Source organism: Jatropha curcas, chromosome 6, assembly GCF_041381405.1.
Source record: "Jatropha curcas cultivar XTBG-Jc1 chromosome 6, XTBG_Jcur_1.0, whole genome shotgun sequence".
NCBI lineage: Eukaryota > Viridiplantae > Streptophyta > Magnoliopsida > Malpighiales > Euphorbiaceae > Jatropha > Jatropha curcas.
In genome coordinates, this window is record NC_143156.1 from 15,478,644 (window position 1) to 15,495,624 (window position 16,981).

At 38.0% G+C, this 16,981-nt stretch overlaps 1 pseudogene; it reads right to left on the reverse strand.

The window, feature by feature from the left end:
* Positions 1-5,213, reverse strand: part of LOC149495602 (uncharacterized) — a 31,592-nt pseudogene extending 26,379 nt beyond the window's left edge.
* Positions 5,214-16,981: the final 11,768 nt, after the last annotated feature.

Here is a 16,981-nt window from a genome sequence, read left to right on the forward strand (position 1 = left end):
GTATCATCCCCCCCCCCTTCTTTAAAAAGATTTGTCCTCAAATCTGCATCCATGTCAAAGGAAGACAAATCACTAATATTGAAAGTTGCAGAAACACCATACTCACCTGGCAAGTCTATTTTGTAGGCATTGTCATTGATGCGTTCTAAGATTTGGAATGGACAATCTCCACGTGCATCTAGCTTCCTCTTCCTTTGGTTGGGAAATCTTTCCTTGCGAAAGTGTACCCAAACCCAATCACCTGGCATAAGCACTAACTTCTTCCTGCCCTTGTTGGCTTTATTAGCATATTGCTTGTTCCTCTTTTCTATGTTGGCTCTAGCCTTCTCATGTAAAGACTTCACCAATTCTGCCTTTTTCTCACCATCTAGATTAGAAAGTTCATTCAAAGGTAAAGGAATAAGATCTAATACAGTTAGTGGATTAAAGCCATAAACAAGTTCAAATGGACTAAAACCTGAGGTAGAATGTATGCTACGATTATATGCAAACTCAATAAATGGCAAACAATCTTCCCAAGTTTTCAAGTTCTTACCCATAATGGCACGAAGCAATGTTCCTAAAGTTCTATTCACAACTTCAGTTTGTGCATCTGTTTGTGGATGACAAGTTGTAGAATAAAGCAATTTAGTTCCAAGCTTACCCCACAAAACTCTCCAAAAGTGTGAAAGAAACTTTGCATCCCTATCAGAAACCATAGTTCTTGGTACCCCATGCAATCTTACCACTTCTTTAAAGAATAATTCAGCAACATTATTGGCATCATCAGTTTTATGACAAGGAATAAAATGAGCCATCTTGCTAAATCTATCAACAACAACAAATATGCTATCTTTACCACGTTTAGTCCTACGTAATCCAAGTACAAAGTCCATAGATATATCAATCCAAGGAGAACTAGGAACAGGTAAAGGCATGTATAATCCATGAGGCATAGACTTAGATTTGGCCTGTTTACAAGTAATACAAGAGTTACAAACCCTCTCTACATCTTTAATCATGTGAGGCCAATAAAAGTGTTCATTCAACATATCATAAGTCTTATGTACCCCAAAGTGTCCCATCAATCCCCCACTATGAGATTCAAGCACAAGCAATTCACGCATAGAACATTTAGGCACACAAAGTTTGTTGTCTTTAAACAAATATCCATCATGTCTATAGAACTTATCAAATGCTCCATGCTCACATGCTACATATATGTTGTCAAAGTCAGAATCATTCACATATAAGTCTTTAACATACTCAAATCCAAGTAATTTAGAACTAAGAGCAGTAATTAGAGTATATCTTCTTGACAATGCATCAGCAACAATATTATCTTTTCCATGCTTGTATTTAATCACATATGGAAATTGTTCAATGAATTCAACCCACTTACCATGTCTTTTATTGAGCTTACCTTGACCCTTCAAGTGTTTTAGGGCCTCATGGTCAGTATGGATGACAAACTCTTTAGGTAATAAGTAGTGTTGCCAAACATGTAAAGTTCTTACCAAGGCATAAAGCTCTTTGTCATAGGTTGAATAGTTGAGTTGTGCTCCATTCAACTTCTCACTAAAGTAGGCAATTGGCTTCTTTTCTTGCATTAGGACAGCCCCAATTCCCACTCCAGAAGCATCACACTCAATCTCAAAAGTATTCTCAAAATTAGGCAAAGAAAGTATAGGTGCACATGTTAACTTTTCTTTAAGCGTGTCAAACACTTTTTGTTGCTCTTCTCCCCACTTGAACCCAACTTCCTTTTTGATTATTTCTGTTAGTGGTGCTGCAATTGAAGAGAAATCTTTAACAAACCTTCTATAGAAGCTTGCTAACCCATGAAAACTCCTAACTTCAGAAACTGATTTGGGAGTTGGCCATTCTTTGATAGCTTTCACTTTCTCCTCATCTACTTCAATACCCTGTGTACTCACAATAAAACCAAGAAATACAAGTCTATCTATACAAAATGTGCATTTGTTAAGTTTAGCATACAACTTTTCAGTCCTTAAAGTTAGTAACACTATCCTAACATGCTCAACATGATCATTAAGAGACTTGCTATAGATGAGTATATCATCAAAGTATACAACCACAAACTTTCCTAAGAAGGCACGCAATACATGGTTCATAAGCCTCATAAATGTACTAGGTGCATTAGATAGTCCAAAAGGCATAACTAACCATTCATACAAACCATACTTAGTTTTAAAAGCAGTTTTTCATTCATCACCTGGTTGCATTCTAATTTGATGGTAACCACTCATTAAATCAATTTTAGTAAAGTAAGTTGCCCCATGCAATTCATCTAACATATCATCAAGTCTAGGGATAGGGTGTCTATACTTTACTGTAATTTTGTTGACCGCTCTACAATCAACACACATGTGCCATGTTCCATCCTTTTTAGGTACTAGAAGCACGGGAACGGCACACGGGCTCATGCTTTCTCTCACCAAACCTTTCTCCATAAGTTCATCAACTTGCCTTTGCAACTCCTTTGTCTCCATTGGATTGCTTCTATAGGCAGGCCTATTAGGAATGGTGGATCCAGGAATGAAGTCAATTTGATGTTCTATTCCTCTTAAAGGTGGTAAACCACTAGGTAGTTCACTAGGAAAGACATCATCAAATTCCTGCAACATAGAAACAAACATAGAAGGCAAACTGTCAAGGTTAGCATTAGTTTCAGCAAATAAAATTTCCTTGTACCTAAGAAGCAATATGGGCTTCTCCAAGGCAATGGCACTCTTAACCTCTCTAGCTCTTGCATAAAAAGTCTGTTTCTTTTTCTCCTCTCTTTCTTTTTCTCTTACAATTGGGCCATTAATTTGTTTTGTTATTTTTGTGGCCTCTTTTCCCTCATCCTTACTCTTTTCTCTCTTTTGTTCTCTCAATCTCAAATTCTCACTCCCATGTTTTCTCAAGGCCGAAACCTCTCTTTCTCTCTCAACTATCTTTCTTTGATCTTCATATACCTCTTGAGGTGATAATGGTACAAGAACCACCTTTTTCCCCTTATGAATCAAAGAATATCGATTGTGGAATCCATCATGAAGTGCTCTTCTATCATATTGCCATGGTCTTCCCAACAATAGATGTCCTGCTTGCATAGGTACTATATCACATAAAATTTCATCTTCATACCATCCAATAGAGAATGGCACAAGTACCTGCTTAGTCACTTTCACCTCCCCACAATCATTCAACCATTGCAACCTATAAGGTTTAGGATGCTTGAGACAAGTTAAGTTCAGTTTGTTTACCATGTTTACACTAGCAACATTAGTGCAACTACTGATACGGATCCACTACCACCAACTACCTATGAAGCTCAAGGGAACAAGGGCCACAACAATGGCAATCCATTAGCACTTCCTAGTGGACCAATTACAAGGAGCCGTGCAAAGAAGTATGGAGCAACCGTGTCCTTATACATTCAAGGGCAAATCACACAAGAGCTCCATGACCTTGCTTTCAACAAGTGCTATGAAGAACTTGAAGAAACACCTAAGTTTCTCACATTAATAGAAGCACATGTTGAGTTGGTAAGCACGCCCGTGCAAGGTGACACGCCCCAGGCCGTGCAAGCTACTGCCTCTCAAGGAACAACACATGATCTGGAGCACGCCCGTGCCAACTAGCACGCCCCAGGCCGTGCACTTCTCTGCCTCTCGCGAGGGACACTCATACATGCGCGCACGCCCGTGCCAACCAGCACGCCCCAGGCCGTGCACTCTACTGCCTCTCGCGAAGGAAGCTCATCCATGCGCGCACGCCCGTGCGCCTTGGCACGCCCCAGACCGTGCACTCTACTGCCTCTCGCGAAGGAAGCCCATCCATCCGCGCACGCCCGTGCGCCTTGACACGCCCTGGACCGTGCAATTGTCTGCCTCTCATTAACATAGTTAGTTTATTTTGTGTTTTTGCAATGCTAATGGGTTGGGCCTCCAATATTTCGACCACCCTTGATTAGTTAGTCTTATTTTGATTAGATTTAGTCAATCTTTAGTGGATTTAGATTAGATCTCCAAATCCTTAAGTTGTTATGATTTTGTTAAGTCTTATCCTTAGTTGGTTTAGATTTGCTAAATCCTACTCCTTAGCTAACTCTAAATCCTTTAAGGATCTGGACCTCTTAGATTAGTATAAATAGCTTGTTATTTTGTAATTAAAAAAACAATCATTCAATGAATAAAAGACTACTTCTTCATGCTTAGGCGTGTTCATGTTTTTAGAGAGTGTGAGATTGCATTCTTCTAATTGCATCAAGAATCAAGGTAAACTTATCAATTCTTTGTGGCATTTATCTTATTCTTTTACTCTATTATTGGTGTTCTTGCTTCTTTAAGCTTTGGGTGCCATAGAGGGGAATTTATTCTAGATCTTTAATCTCTTCCAAAACTTGTCATTGAGTTCATGAAATTTATTTTCATTGGGTTCCGCGTCAACTACCCCCATCAATGATAAGAGTACACACTTTTCCACTAATCAAACATCTAGTGTGAAATATATTCTCACGTTGCTCAAGGCTTTCTTCCTTAACATGCATGTTCAAAGCACGCCTAGCAACCAAAGCTTCTCCATGTTCAGGAAGTATCAAATTTTCTGAATCATCATCATCATTATCATCAAGTAATTTAGGCATATCATCATAATCACTACATTCAGATTCAGAACTAACATTCTCATCATCTTTAATAATCATAACCCTTTTATTAGGACATTGAGATGCATAATGCCCTTTCCCCAAACATTTAAAGCATTTAATTTCTCTAGAAGGGGTTGTAGAGTTAGAAGTACCTTTGTTGCTTTTAAATGGAGTTTGGACAGGTTCTTTACCTTTTGAAGTTGAATCTGTCCTTTGAGATTTAGAACCTCTAAATTCCTTCTTCTCACCTTCTTTAGGCCATTTAGATCCCCATGTGTTGTTGGAATACTTATTGTTGTTGGATCTCCCCTTTTTCTGTCTTTCAAGTTTCATGGCCATTTCTACCATCTCCTCTAAGCTCTCATACCTATACATCTCTAAAGCATCAGCAATGTCTTTATTGAGACCCCCAAGGAATCGTGACATGGTGATTTGCTCTTCTTCCTCAATCTTGGCTCTAGCCATGCAAATCTCCATCTCCTTGTAGTATTCTTCAACACTTCTTCCTCCTTGCTAATTTATTGTGTAAATCCCTAAAGTAGTGAGTAGGGACAAATTTTTGGTGCATCAATTCTTTCATAATCTCCCATGGTGTTACCGGTGGCAATCCCTTTCTTCTTCTTTTCAATAGTAATTGTTCCCACCAAAACATGGCATAACCTTTGAATTCAACAGCAGCAAGATGGGATTTCTTTTCTTGAGAATAGTTATGGCATTCAAAGATTTGTTCTACCTTTCTCTCCCATTCAAGGAATTCTTCAGCATTGTTGTTGCCTTTGAATTCTGGAATCCTCATCTTAATTGATCCCAAGTCTCCATCAATTTTATTAAAATTAGTACCTTCAGTATCTTCATCATCATGAGCTTGAAATCTAGTTTGTGGACGAGCTCTTGTTGTATTAGAATTTTGTGAAGCTCTTATCTCTTGCAATTCCTCCTTCATGTCTAGGAAAAGATTGTTGAAGGTTCTAAACTGACCTTGAATTGCTTCCATGAATACTTTCATTTGAGGATCATGAATTGGACTTTCATCTCCAGATTTGCCTGAACTCATGGTTAGTATTCAAAGAGAAAACACAAAAGAATTTGGTAAATCACTCCCTCAGGTGTTTACACTCTTTAATCACTCCTTGCAATTCTTCCAATTGAACTTCAGAATCTTAGTTCAACCAATTCAACTCAAAAGCATGTTTAGAATCAAGGAATAAAACTTAACAATGAAAAGCAAGCTCAAATTCTAAAAAGAAGACTCAAAACGATATGGACAGTAGCACAAGAACATAAACAATGCACTACTTTAATTATCAATTAGAGTGTAGTGAACAAGCAAACACACCCTAACAATGTAATAGAAGCAATAGAAAGCTCACACAAAAACAAAGAAACTAGAATTTAAAAGACAATATTAGGATATAATGTATGAATTTAGCTTACTACAAAGCAAACCAAATATGGACCTAATTAATTCTACCCAAAACAAAGCAAGCAATCAAAGAAAAAAACAAAGGACAGAATCGAGCACGGGCGTGCTAGATGGAGCACGGGCGTGCGTAAATAGGCCTAGTCCAACAAGTGGGAGTCAGGAACTAGCACGGGTGTGCTTAAGGTGAAGCACGGGCGTGCTGAATTAAATTCTTTTCCAAGGTAACCCAATTTGAGTAGGATTCTTAGATTTGACAAGGCTGCTCGTAGCTTGGTTGCACGAGCTCTTGTGATTGGTCCCACGGGTAGAGCTAGAGGATCCTTCACCTTGCTCCCTCGATCCGTATCATTCCTTATCCTTAGTTGGTTTGGATTAATTACTCCTTATCCTTAGTTGGTTTGGATTAATTATTTCTTATCCTAGATTTATTTAGATTTAGCTAATCTTTAGTTGATTTGGATTAGTTAACCAAATCCTTAAGTTGTTTAGATTTGCTAGTCATATCCTTAGTTGGTTTAGATTTGCTAAATCCTACTCCTTAGCTAACTCTAAATCCTTTAAGGATCTGGACCTCTTAGATTAGTATAAATAGCTTGTTATTTTGTAATTATTCACATTATTCAATCAATTAATAAAGAGAGACTTTCTTCTTCATGCTTTGGCATGTTCATGTTTTTAGAGGGTGTGAGATTGCATTCTTCTAATTGCATCAAGAATCAAGGTAAACTTATCAATTCTTTGTGGCGTTTATCTTATTCTTTTACTCTATTATTGGTGTTCTTGCTTCTTTAAGCTTTGGGTGCCATAGAGGGGAGTTTAGTTTGATCTTGGATCTCTTCCAAAACTAGTCATAGAGTTCATGGAATTTATTTCCATAGGGTTCCGCGTCAGTTTGGTATCAGAGCCAAAGATTAAGGTAAATTCTTATTTATCTTAGTTCTAGGGTTTGTGTTTATTTGTTTTCTTGTTCTTCTTGTTTTTGTGTTTGTTTTCTTGTTTATCTTGTTTCTTTTGTGTTTGTTTTCTTGTTTGGCTAGTTCAATTCGTTTTGCTTCAATTAAATTTATTAATTTCATTCTTGTTCAAGTCTGGAAGTTTTGATCTTAGATCTTGTTGATTAAAAAAAAAAAGAGTATAAAAAATTTTCGTCCACCATTAATATTGCTTGAGTTGTGTGGATTTTATTCCTAATTCTTAGGGATTTTACCTTATTTTGTGGGATTTGTTCCTAATCCTTAGGGATTTGACCTTATTTTGTGGAGATTAAGTTTATCCACTATAATATTTGATAAAATCCAATCAAATTCGTCCACCATTGATGATACGGATCGGATCAAAGAATGAGATATAAGTTCGCCTCTATGGCACCCCACGTTTATAATGAAACGGAAACACCAATAATCGAGATTAAACGCTCTATGGCACCCCACGTTTATAATGAAACGGTAACACCAATAATCGAGCAAAGAACAAGATAAACGTCACAATCGAGTTGATAAGCTTACCTTAATTCTTGATGCAATTAGAGGAAGCAATCTCTCACTATCACTCTGTGCAAAGGAGAACAAGCAAAGCTTGAACAAATGAAGTTTTCAATGTCTCAAAGTTGTGTTCTTACATGGAATACTAGATATTTATACTAAAACAAGAAACTAGGGCTTAATGAAGCATAAAACACATAAAACACGCTAACTGTAGCACTGTAGCGCGTCTGAGTTCCTGTAGCACGTTCCCGTAGCACTGTAGCGCTTCTGAGTTCCTGTAGCACGTTACTGTAGCAGCGTGCTTTCCTCCACTTAAAGAGCCACCAACAACATTAGAAGCCTAGGAATGCCTTCAAGTTCCTCACAACACTTGTTGAATGCTACATCATGCAGTTCTTGTGTTATTTGGGCTTGAACAAATAATGATATGGCTGCCCCATATCGCTTGGCACGGCTCCTTGTAATCGGTCCAATAGGAAGCACCAATGGATCTCCTTCGTCGTTCACCATGCCTCCTTGTGATCCAGCGACGAGTGATGATGGATTCGTATCATCCCCCCTTTCCTCAAAAAGATTTGTCCTCAAATCTGCATCCATGTCAAAAGGAGACAAATCACTAACGTTAAAGGTAGCGGAAACACCATACTCACCTGGTAAGTCTATCTTGTAGGCGTTGTCATTGACGCGTTCCAAGACTTGGAATGGACCATCTCCACGTGCATCTAGTTTAGACTTTCGTTGGCTGGGAAACCTTTCCTTCCGAAGGTGCACCCAAACCCAATCTCCAGGCGCAAACACTAGCTTCCTCCTTCCTTTATTGGCCTTGTCAGCATACTGTTTGTTCCTCTTTTCAATATTTGCTCGAGCCTTCTCATGTAAAGACTTCACCAGTTTAGCTTTCTGTTCACCATCTAAACTAGAGAGCTCATGTAAAGGTAAAGGAATAAGGTCCAAAACAGTTAGTGGGTTAAATCCATAAACAAGTTCAAATGGAGTAAAACCTGAAGTAGAATGTATGCTTCGATTATATGCAAATTCAATAAATGGCAAACAATCCTCCCAAGTTTTTAAATTTTTACCCACTATAGTACAAAGTAAAGTTCCCAAAGTCCTATTCACAACCTCAGTTTGTCCATCAGTTTGTGGATGACAAGTAGTCAAATAAAGTAATTTTGTACCGAGTTTACCCCACAAAACCCGCAAAAAATGTGAAAGGAACTTAGCATCCCTATCAGAAACAATAGTCCGCGGAACTCCATGTAATCGTACCACCTCTCTAAAGAATAATTCAGCAACATGAATAGCATCATCAGTTTTGTGACAAGGAATGAAATGAGCCATTTTGCTGAACCTATCAACTACTACAAATATACTGTCTCTACCATGCCTAGTCTTAGGTAATCCAAGTACAAAATCCATAGATATATCAACCCAAGGTGAATTAGGAACAGGTAAAGGCATATACAAGCCATGAGGCATAGACTTAGACTTGGCCTGTTTACAAGTAAGGCAAGAATCACAAACTTTCTCGACATCTTTATGCATATGAGGCCAATAAAAATGTTCATTCAACATGTCATAAGTCTTATGTACCCCAAAATGTCACAATGAGACTCAAGTACAAGCAAATCACGCATAGAGCATTTAGGAACACAAAGTTTACTGCCCTTAAACAAATATCCTTCATGTCGATAAAATTTATCAAATGCTCCATGTTCACATGCCAAATACACATTGCCAAAATCTGAATCAGACACATACAAATCCTTAACATACTCAAATCCTAGCAGCTTAGAACTAAGAGTAGTAAGTAAAGCATGTCTTCGTGACAATGCATCAGCAACAACGTTATCCTTTCCATGCTTGTATTTAATAACATAAGGGAATTGCTCAATGAACTCAACCCACTTACCATGTCGCTTGTTGAGCTTACCTTGACCCTTCAAATGTTTTAGGGCTTCGTGGTCAGTATGAATGACAAACTCTTTAGGTAGCAAGTAGTGTTGCCATACGCTTAAAGTCCTCACCAAGGCATATAGCTCCTTATCATACATAGGTCGAGTAATTGAGTTGTGCGCCGTTCAACTTCTCACTGAAATAGGCAATTGGTTTCTTCTCTTGCATCAGTACTCCTCCAATTCCTACACCAGAAGCATCACACTCAATTTCAAAGGTGTTCTCAAAATTAGGTAAAGAGAGTATAGGAGCGAATGTCAACTTCCCTTTAAGCATCTCAAACGCTTTCTGTTGTTCCTCGCCCCACTTGAACCCAACTTCCTTTTTAATTACCTCCGTGAGTGGTGCGGCAATCGAAGAGAAATCTTGTACAAACCGTCGGTAGAAACTTGCCAACCCATGGAAACTTCACACATCCGAAGCTGATTTCGGCGTCGGCCATTCCTTGATAGCTTTCACTTTCTCCTCATCTACCTCTATACCCTGCGCACTTACAACAAAACCAAGGAACACAAGTCTATCTATACAAAATGTGCATTTCTTAAGCTTAGCATACAATTGTTCAGTTCTCAAAGCTTGTAATACTAGCCTAACATGCCCAACATGATCATTAAGAGACTTGCTATATACAAGTATATCATCAAAGTACACAACTACAAATTTTCCTAAGAAAGCTCGTAAAACATGGTTCATAAGCCTCATAAACGTACTAGGTGCATTAGATAATCCAAAAGGCATTACTAACCATTCATACAAACCATACTTAGTTTTGAAAGCAGTTTTCCACTCATCACCTAGTTGCATCCGAATTTGATGATAACCGCTCATTAAATCGATCTTTGTAAAGTAAGTAGACCCACACAATTCATCTAACATATCATCAAGTCTAGGAATAGGGTGTCTATACTTTACAGTGATTTTGTTGACCGCCCTACAGTCAATGCACATTCGCCATGTACCATCCTTTTTGGGTACTAAAAGTACTGGAACGGCACAAGGACTCATGCTCTCTCGCACCAATCCTTTCTCCATAAGCTCATCAACTTGCCTCTGCAACTCCTTTGTCTCCGTTGGATTGCTTCGATAGGCTGGTCGATTTGGAATGGTGGAGCCGGGAATGAAATCAATCTGATGTTCTATCCCTCTCAAAGGTGGTAATCCACTAGGTAGCTCCTCTGGAAAAACATCAGTGAATTCCTGTAACATAGAAACAAACACAGGAGGTAAACCATCAAGATTAGTGTCAGCGTTAGAAAATAAAATTTCCTTGAACCTAAGAAGCAACACGGGTTGCCTCAAGGCTATGGCACACTTAACCTCTCTAGCTCTCGCATAAAAAGTGTGTTTCTTTCTCTCCCCTCTTTGTGTTTCACTCACTTTTGGGCCACCAATCTGTTTGGTATCTTTTATGGCCTCTTTCTTTTCAACCTCTCTTTTAACACTCTTTTGTTCTCTCGAACTGGAAGCCTCACTCTCATTTTCCCTCAAAGCTGAAGTCTCTCTTTCTCTCTCAAGTATTCTCTTCTGATCGGTGTATACTTCTTGAGGTGATAATGGAACAAGAGTCACCTTCTTCCCCTTATGAACCAAAGAGTATCGGTTAAAGAACCCATCATGTAATGCCTTTCGATCATATTGCCATGGCCTTCCCAACAATAGATGGCCTGCCTGCATTGGTACTACATCACATAAAATTTCATCTTTGTACCATCCAATAGAGAACGGCACAAGTACCTGGCGTGTCACCTTCACCTCTCCACCATCATTCAACCATTGCAATCTATAAGGTTTAGGATGTTTAAGACATGCCAAATTCAATTTATTCACCATACTCACACTAGCAACATTAGTGCAACTTCCCCCATCAATAATAAGCAAGCACACTTTTCCATGTATCAAGCATCTAGTGTGAAAGATGTTCTCACGTTGTTCAAGGCTCTCCTCCTTAACATGCATATTCAAAACTCGCCTAACAACTAGAGATTCTCCACGTTCAGCAAACAACAAGTTATGCTCATCCTCATCTGACTTATCATTATCAACATCATGCAAATGAGGCAAATCATCACAATCACTACATTCAGATTCGGAACTAATATTACCATCTTCCCTAACAATCATAACCCTTTTATTAGGACATTGAGATGCATTATGCCCTTTTCCCAAACACTTAAAGCATTTAATCTCTCTAGCAGGGTTTATAGAGTTAGAAGTACCTTTGTTTTCCTTGAATGTAGTTTGGGCAACCTCTTTACCTTTCGAAACTGATTCTGTTCTTTGGAAACTAGGACCTTTGAAATCTTTCTTCTCACCTCCTTTGGACCATTTGGTTCCCAAAGTATTGTTGGAATATTTGTTGGTAGACTTTCCCCTTTTCTGCCTTTCTAGCTTCATGGCCATATCTACCATCTCCTCTAGTGTATCATAGCGATACATCTCCAAAGCATCAGCAATATCGCTATTTAGACCTCCAAGGAATCGTGACATGGTGATTTGGACATCTTCCTCAATCTTGGCTCTTGCCACCAAATGATACGGATCGGATCAAAGAATGAGATATAAGTTCGCCTCTATGGCACCCCACGTTTATAATGAAACGGAAACACCAATAATCGAGATTAAACGCTCTATGGCACCCCACGTTTATAATGAAACGGTAACACCAATAATCGAGCAAAGAACAAGATAAACGCCACAATCGAGTTGATAAGCTTACCTTAATTCTTGATGCAATTAGAGGAAGCAATCTCTCACTATCACTCTGTGCAAAGGAGAACAAGCAAAGCTTGAACAAATGAAGTTTTCAATGTCTCAAAGTTGTGTTCTTACATGGAATACAAGATATTTATACTAAAACAAGAAACTAGGGCTTAATGAAGCATAAAACACATAAAACACGCTAACTGTAGCACTGTAGCGCGTCTGAGTTCCTGTAGCACGTTCCTGTAGCACTGTAGCGCTTCTGAGTTCCTGTAGCACGTTACTGTAGTAGCGTGCTTTCCTCCACTTAAAGAGCCACCAACAACATTAGAAGCCTAGGAATGCCTTCAAGTTCCTCACAACACTTGTTGAATGCTACATCATGCAGTTCTTGTGTTATTTGGGCTTGAACAAATAATGATATGGCTGCCCCATATCGCTTGGCACGGCTCCTTGTAATCGGTCCAATAGGAAGCACCAATGGATCTCCTTCGTCGTTCACCATGCCTCCTTGTGATCCAGCGACGAGTGATGATGGATCCGTATCAATTGAAGCTTGAGTTATTGTGTGGATTTTGTTCCTAATTCATAGGGATTTTGTTCCTAAATCTTAGGGATTTGACCTTATTTTGTGGAGATTAAGTTTATCCACTGTAATCTTTGATAAAATCTAATCAACTTCGTCCACCATTGAAGCTTGAATTATTATGTGGATTTTGTTCCTAATTCATAGGGATTTTGTTCCTAAATCTTAGGGATTTGACCTTATTTTGTGGAGATTAAGTTTATCCACTGTAATATTTGATAAAATCCAATCAAATTCGTCCACCATTGAAGCTTGAGTTATTATGTGGATTTTGTTCCTAATTCATAGGGATTTTGTTCCTAAATCTTAGGGATTTGACCTTATTTTGTGGAGATTAAGTTTATCCACTATAATCTTTGATAAAATCCAATCTTAACTACTTTGTGGATAAGGTAACAAGAATTAGTTATCCATATCTTTTTAGATTAAGCTTATCCACTATAATCCTTGTCAAAATCTAATCCTAACTAAATTGGATTATATTGATAGGATAAAAGAGGATACAAGTCAGCACGCCCATGCTTCACAATTAGCACGCCCGTGCTAGGCTCTGACCTTATAAAAAAAAAATCTTTTATTTGTGGATTTTTCTTTGATTGCTTGCTTTGTTTTGGGTAGAATTAATTAGGTCCATATTTGGTTCGCTTTGTAGTAAGCCAAATTCATACATTATATACTGAAATTGTCTTTTAAACTCTAGTTTCTTTGTTTTTGTGTGAACTTTCTTTTGCTTCTATTACATTATTAGGGTGTGTTTGCTTGTTTACTACACTCTAATTGATAATTACAGTAGTGCATTATTTATATTCTTGTGCTACTATCCATCTCGTTTTGAGTCTTCTTTCTAGAATTTGTGCTTGCTTTTATTGTTAAGATTTATTCCTTCTTTCTAAACGTGCTTTTGAGTTGGTTTGTGCACCTAAGATTCTGAAGTACAATTGGAGGAATTGCAAGGAGTGATTATAGAGTGTAAACACGTAAGGGAGTGTTTATTATATTAACTCAAAACTACTTTTGTTTTTTGTTTCTTTCTTAACAATGACTTTAAGCAAATCTGGAGATGGTAATATAGAGGATTCTCAATTGAAACTTATCATGGAATCAATTCAAGGACAGTTTAGAACCTTCAATAATCTTGTCCAAGACATGAGGGGAGAATTGCAAGAAATAAAAGCAGCCCGAAGCTTTAATGCAACAAGAGCTCATCCACATACTCCTAGATTTCAAGCCCATGATGAAGAGGAGGCTAAAAACACTAATGTTGGTAAGGTTGATAGGCACTTTGAATCCATCAAGATGAAGATTCCAGAATTTTATGGTAACAACGCAAAAGAATACCTTGAATAGGAAAGAAAGGTAGAACAAATCTTTGAATGCCATAATTATTCTCAAGAAAAGAAATCTCACCTTGCAGCTATTGAATTCAAGGGTTATGCTATGTTTTGGTGGGAACAATTGCTATTAAACAGAAAAAGAAAAGGGATGCAATATGTACCACCATGGAAGATCATGAAGGAGTTGATGCACCAAAAATTTGCCCCTACTCATTACTTTAGGGATTTGAATAATAAGTTAGGAAGGGTGCAAGAAAGGAAGAACGTAGATAGATATTCATTCACAAAGGATGAATGGATGACCAGTCCAAGATCATGTTCCTCAAAAGAAGTATATATGAAAACCCATGTGAAAAAGCAAAAGATGAGTTTTGAAGCTGTCAATAAAGAAAAAGAGTGTAAAAATAAAATGAGTGAAAATATACTGAGTAAAAATAAAAAGAAAGAGGGAGAAGAAAAGGAAAGACAAATTCAACCTATAATTGTACCTTTGTCCAAAGAAGTTTGTTTGACCATCAATGATCCTAACCCATCTTTGCCAAGTCTGTTTGTTGATCCTTTGCAAGAATTTGAAGATGTGTTTCCAGAAGAGGATTGCCAATCTTCAATTGAGGATAAAAAGATGGTTCTTGATCCATTATCACCTCAAGAAGTATATGAAGATCAAAGGAAGATAATTGAGAGAGAAAGAGAGGTTTCGGCCTTGAGGAAAAATGAGAATGAGATTTCAAAAGAACCAAAGTGTGAAAAGAGTGAAGAAAAAGAGGAGGAAGAAGCCACAGAACAAACAAAACAAAAATGATGGCCCATTAGAGAGTGAAACTTCAAGATTGAGAGAACAAAAGAGTGAAAAGAGTAAGGAGGAAGGGAAAGAGGCCACAAAAGATACAAAACAAATTAATGGCCCAATTGTGAGTGAAAAAGAGAAACAAATTGTGTATGTGAAAAAGAGAGAGATCCAAAACAGTGTGAGTGTAGGTAGACCGGTCCTAATGATTGACACTTCTTCTCTACCTTCTAGTTCTATTTCTTTGTTGCAGGAGTTCCCTAATGGTAAGAAGAAACCTACATTGATGAAGGAGATGCACGCTAAGGCTAGGGTTCATATGAACATGAAGAACAAAGGCTATGCCAACCGTGCCAACAAGAGAAGAATACATGTTGTGTTTAAACCGGGTGATTGGGTTTGGGTACATTTTCACAAGGAAAAGTTTCCCAACCAAAGAAAGATTAAGCTTGATGAACGTGGAAATTTGGACACCTACAAGATAGGCTTACCAAGTGAGTATGGTGTTTCCATTACTTTCAATGTTAGTAATTTGTCTCCTTTTGACATGGATGCAAATTCGAGGACGAACCTTTTCGAGGAAAGGGGGAATGATACGAATCTGCCATTACTCAACCATGGAACTTAAGGGAGCAAGGAGAACAACATGAAAAATCCATTAGTGCTACCTAGTGGATCAATTACAAGAAGTCATGCAAAGAAATATGGAGCAACCATGGAGATCAAGAGAGCATGGATACCTCAACTTCTAATTAAGATTCAAGGATGAATCTTTTCGAGGAAAGAGGGAATGATACGGAATCGCTACCACTCAACCATAGATCTCAAGGAAGCATGGAGAACACCTAAGTTTCTCACATTAATGGAACCACATGTTGAGATGGAATCTGAAATTCCAGCATATGGCATGCCCTGGCCATATTAGAGCCTAACTTTGGCGTAATAAGTTAGCCCATTTTTGTTAGTTTTGAGTTTTAATGTTGTTAATGGGTTGGGCCACCAATAAATTGGGCCACCCTTTTAATCTTTATCCTTAGTTGGTTTGGATTAATTATTCCTTATCTTTAGTTGGTTTGGATTAATTATTCCTTATCCTTAATTTGTTTGGATTAGTTAGTCCTTATCCTTAGTTGGTTTGGATTAATTATTCCTTATCCTTAGTTGGTTTGGATTAATTACTCCTTATCCTTAGTTGGTTTGGATTAATTATTCCTTATCCTAGATTTATTTAGATTTAGCTAATCTTTAGTTGATTTGGATTAGTTAACCAAATCCTTAAGTTGTTTAGATTTGCTAGTCATATCCTTAGTTGGTTTAGATTTGCTAAATCCTACTCCTTAGCTAACTCTAAATCCTTTAAGGATCTGGACCTCTTAGATTAGTATAAATAGCTTGTTATTTTGTAATTATTCACATTATTCAATCAATTAATAAAGAGAGACTTCTTCTTCATGCTTTGGCGTGTTCATATTTTTAGAGGGTGTGAGATTGCATTCTTCTAATTGCATCAAGAATCAAGGTAAACTTATCAATTCTTTGTGGCATTTATCTTATTCTTTTACTCTATTATTGGTGTTCTTGCTTCTTTAAGCTTTGGGTGCCATAGAGGGGAGTTTAGTTTGATCTTGGATCTCTTCCAAAACTTGTCATAGAGTTCATGGAATTTATTTCCATAGGGTTTCGCGTCACCATAGGTGGTTGGTGGTAGTGGATCCGTATCACATTGAGAGTGCATCTGTTGAATCCGTGGTGATCTTCTGGGAAGGAGTGCTTCAATCTGTTGTGAGGTCATTGGAGTGTCAGGTAATTGAGAATCTTGAAACTCGGAGCCAAGGGGGCCAGGCGGTCTAGTTGATGGTCCAGGGTCAGTTGAGGGTCCAGGTGTCAAGTCTGCATAGGAGAATATTTTTCTAGGGTCTGTGTCATGTCGATGCATGCTAACCATGGGAGTAGTCATGTCTATGGAATTATTAAGTGTATTGGCATGGACTAACAGTGCATGTTGATTGGTCAGAGAGGATTCTTCAAAACGACAAGGGAGATTCTTCCAATGCGAGACAGTGGTGACAACAGTGCCA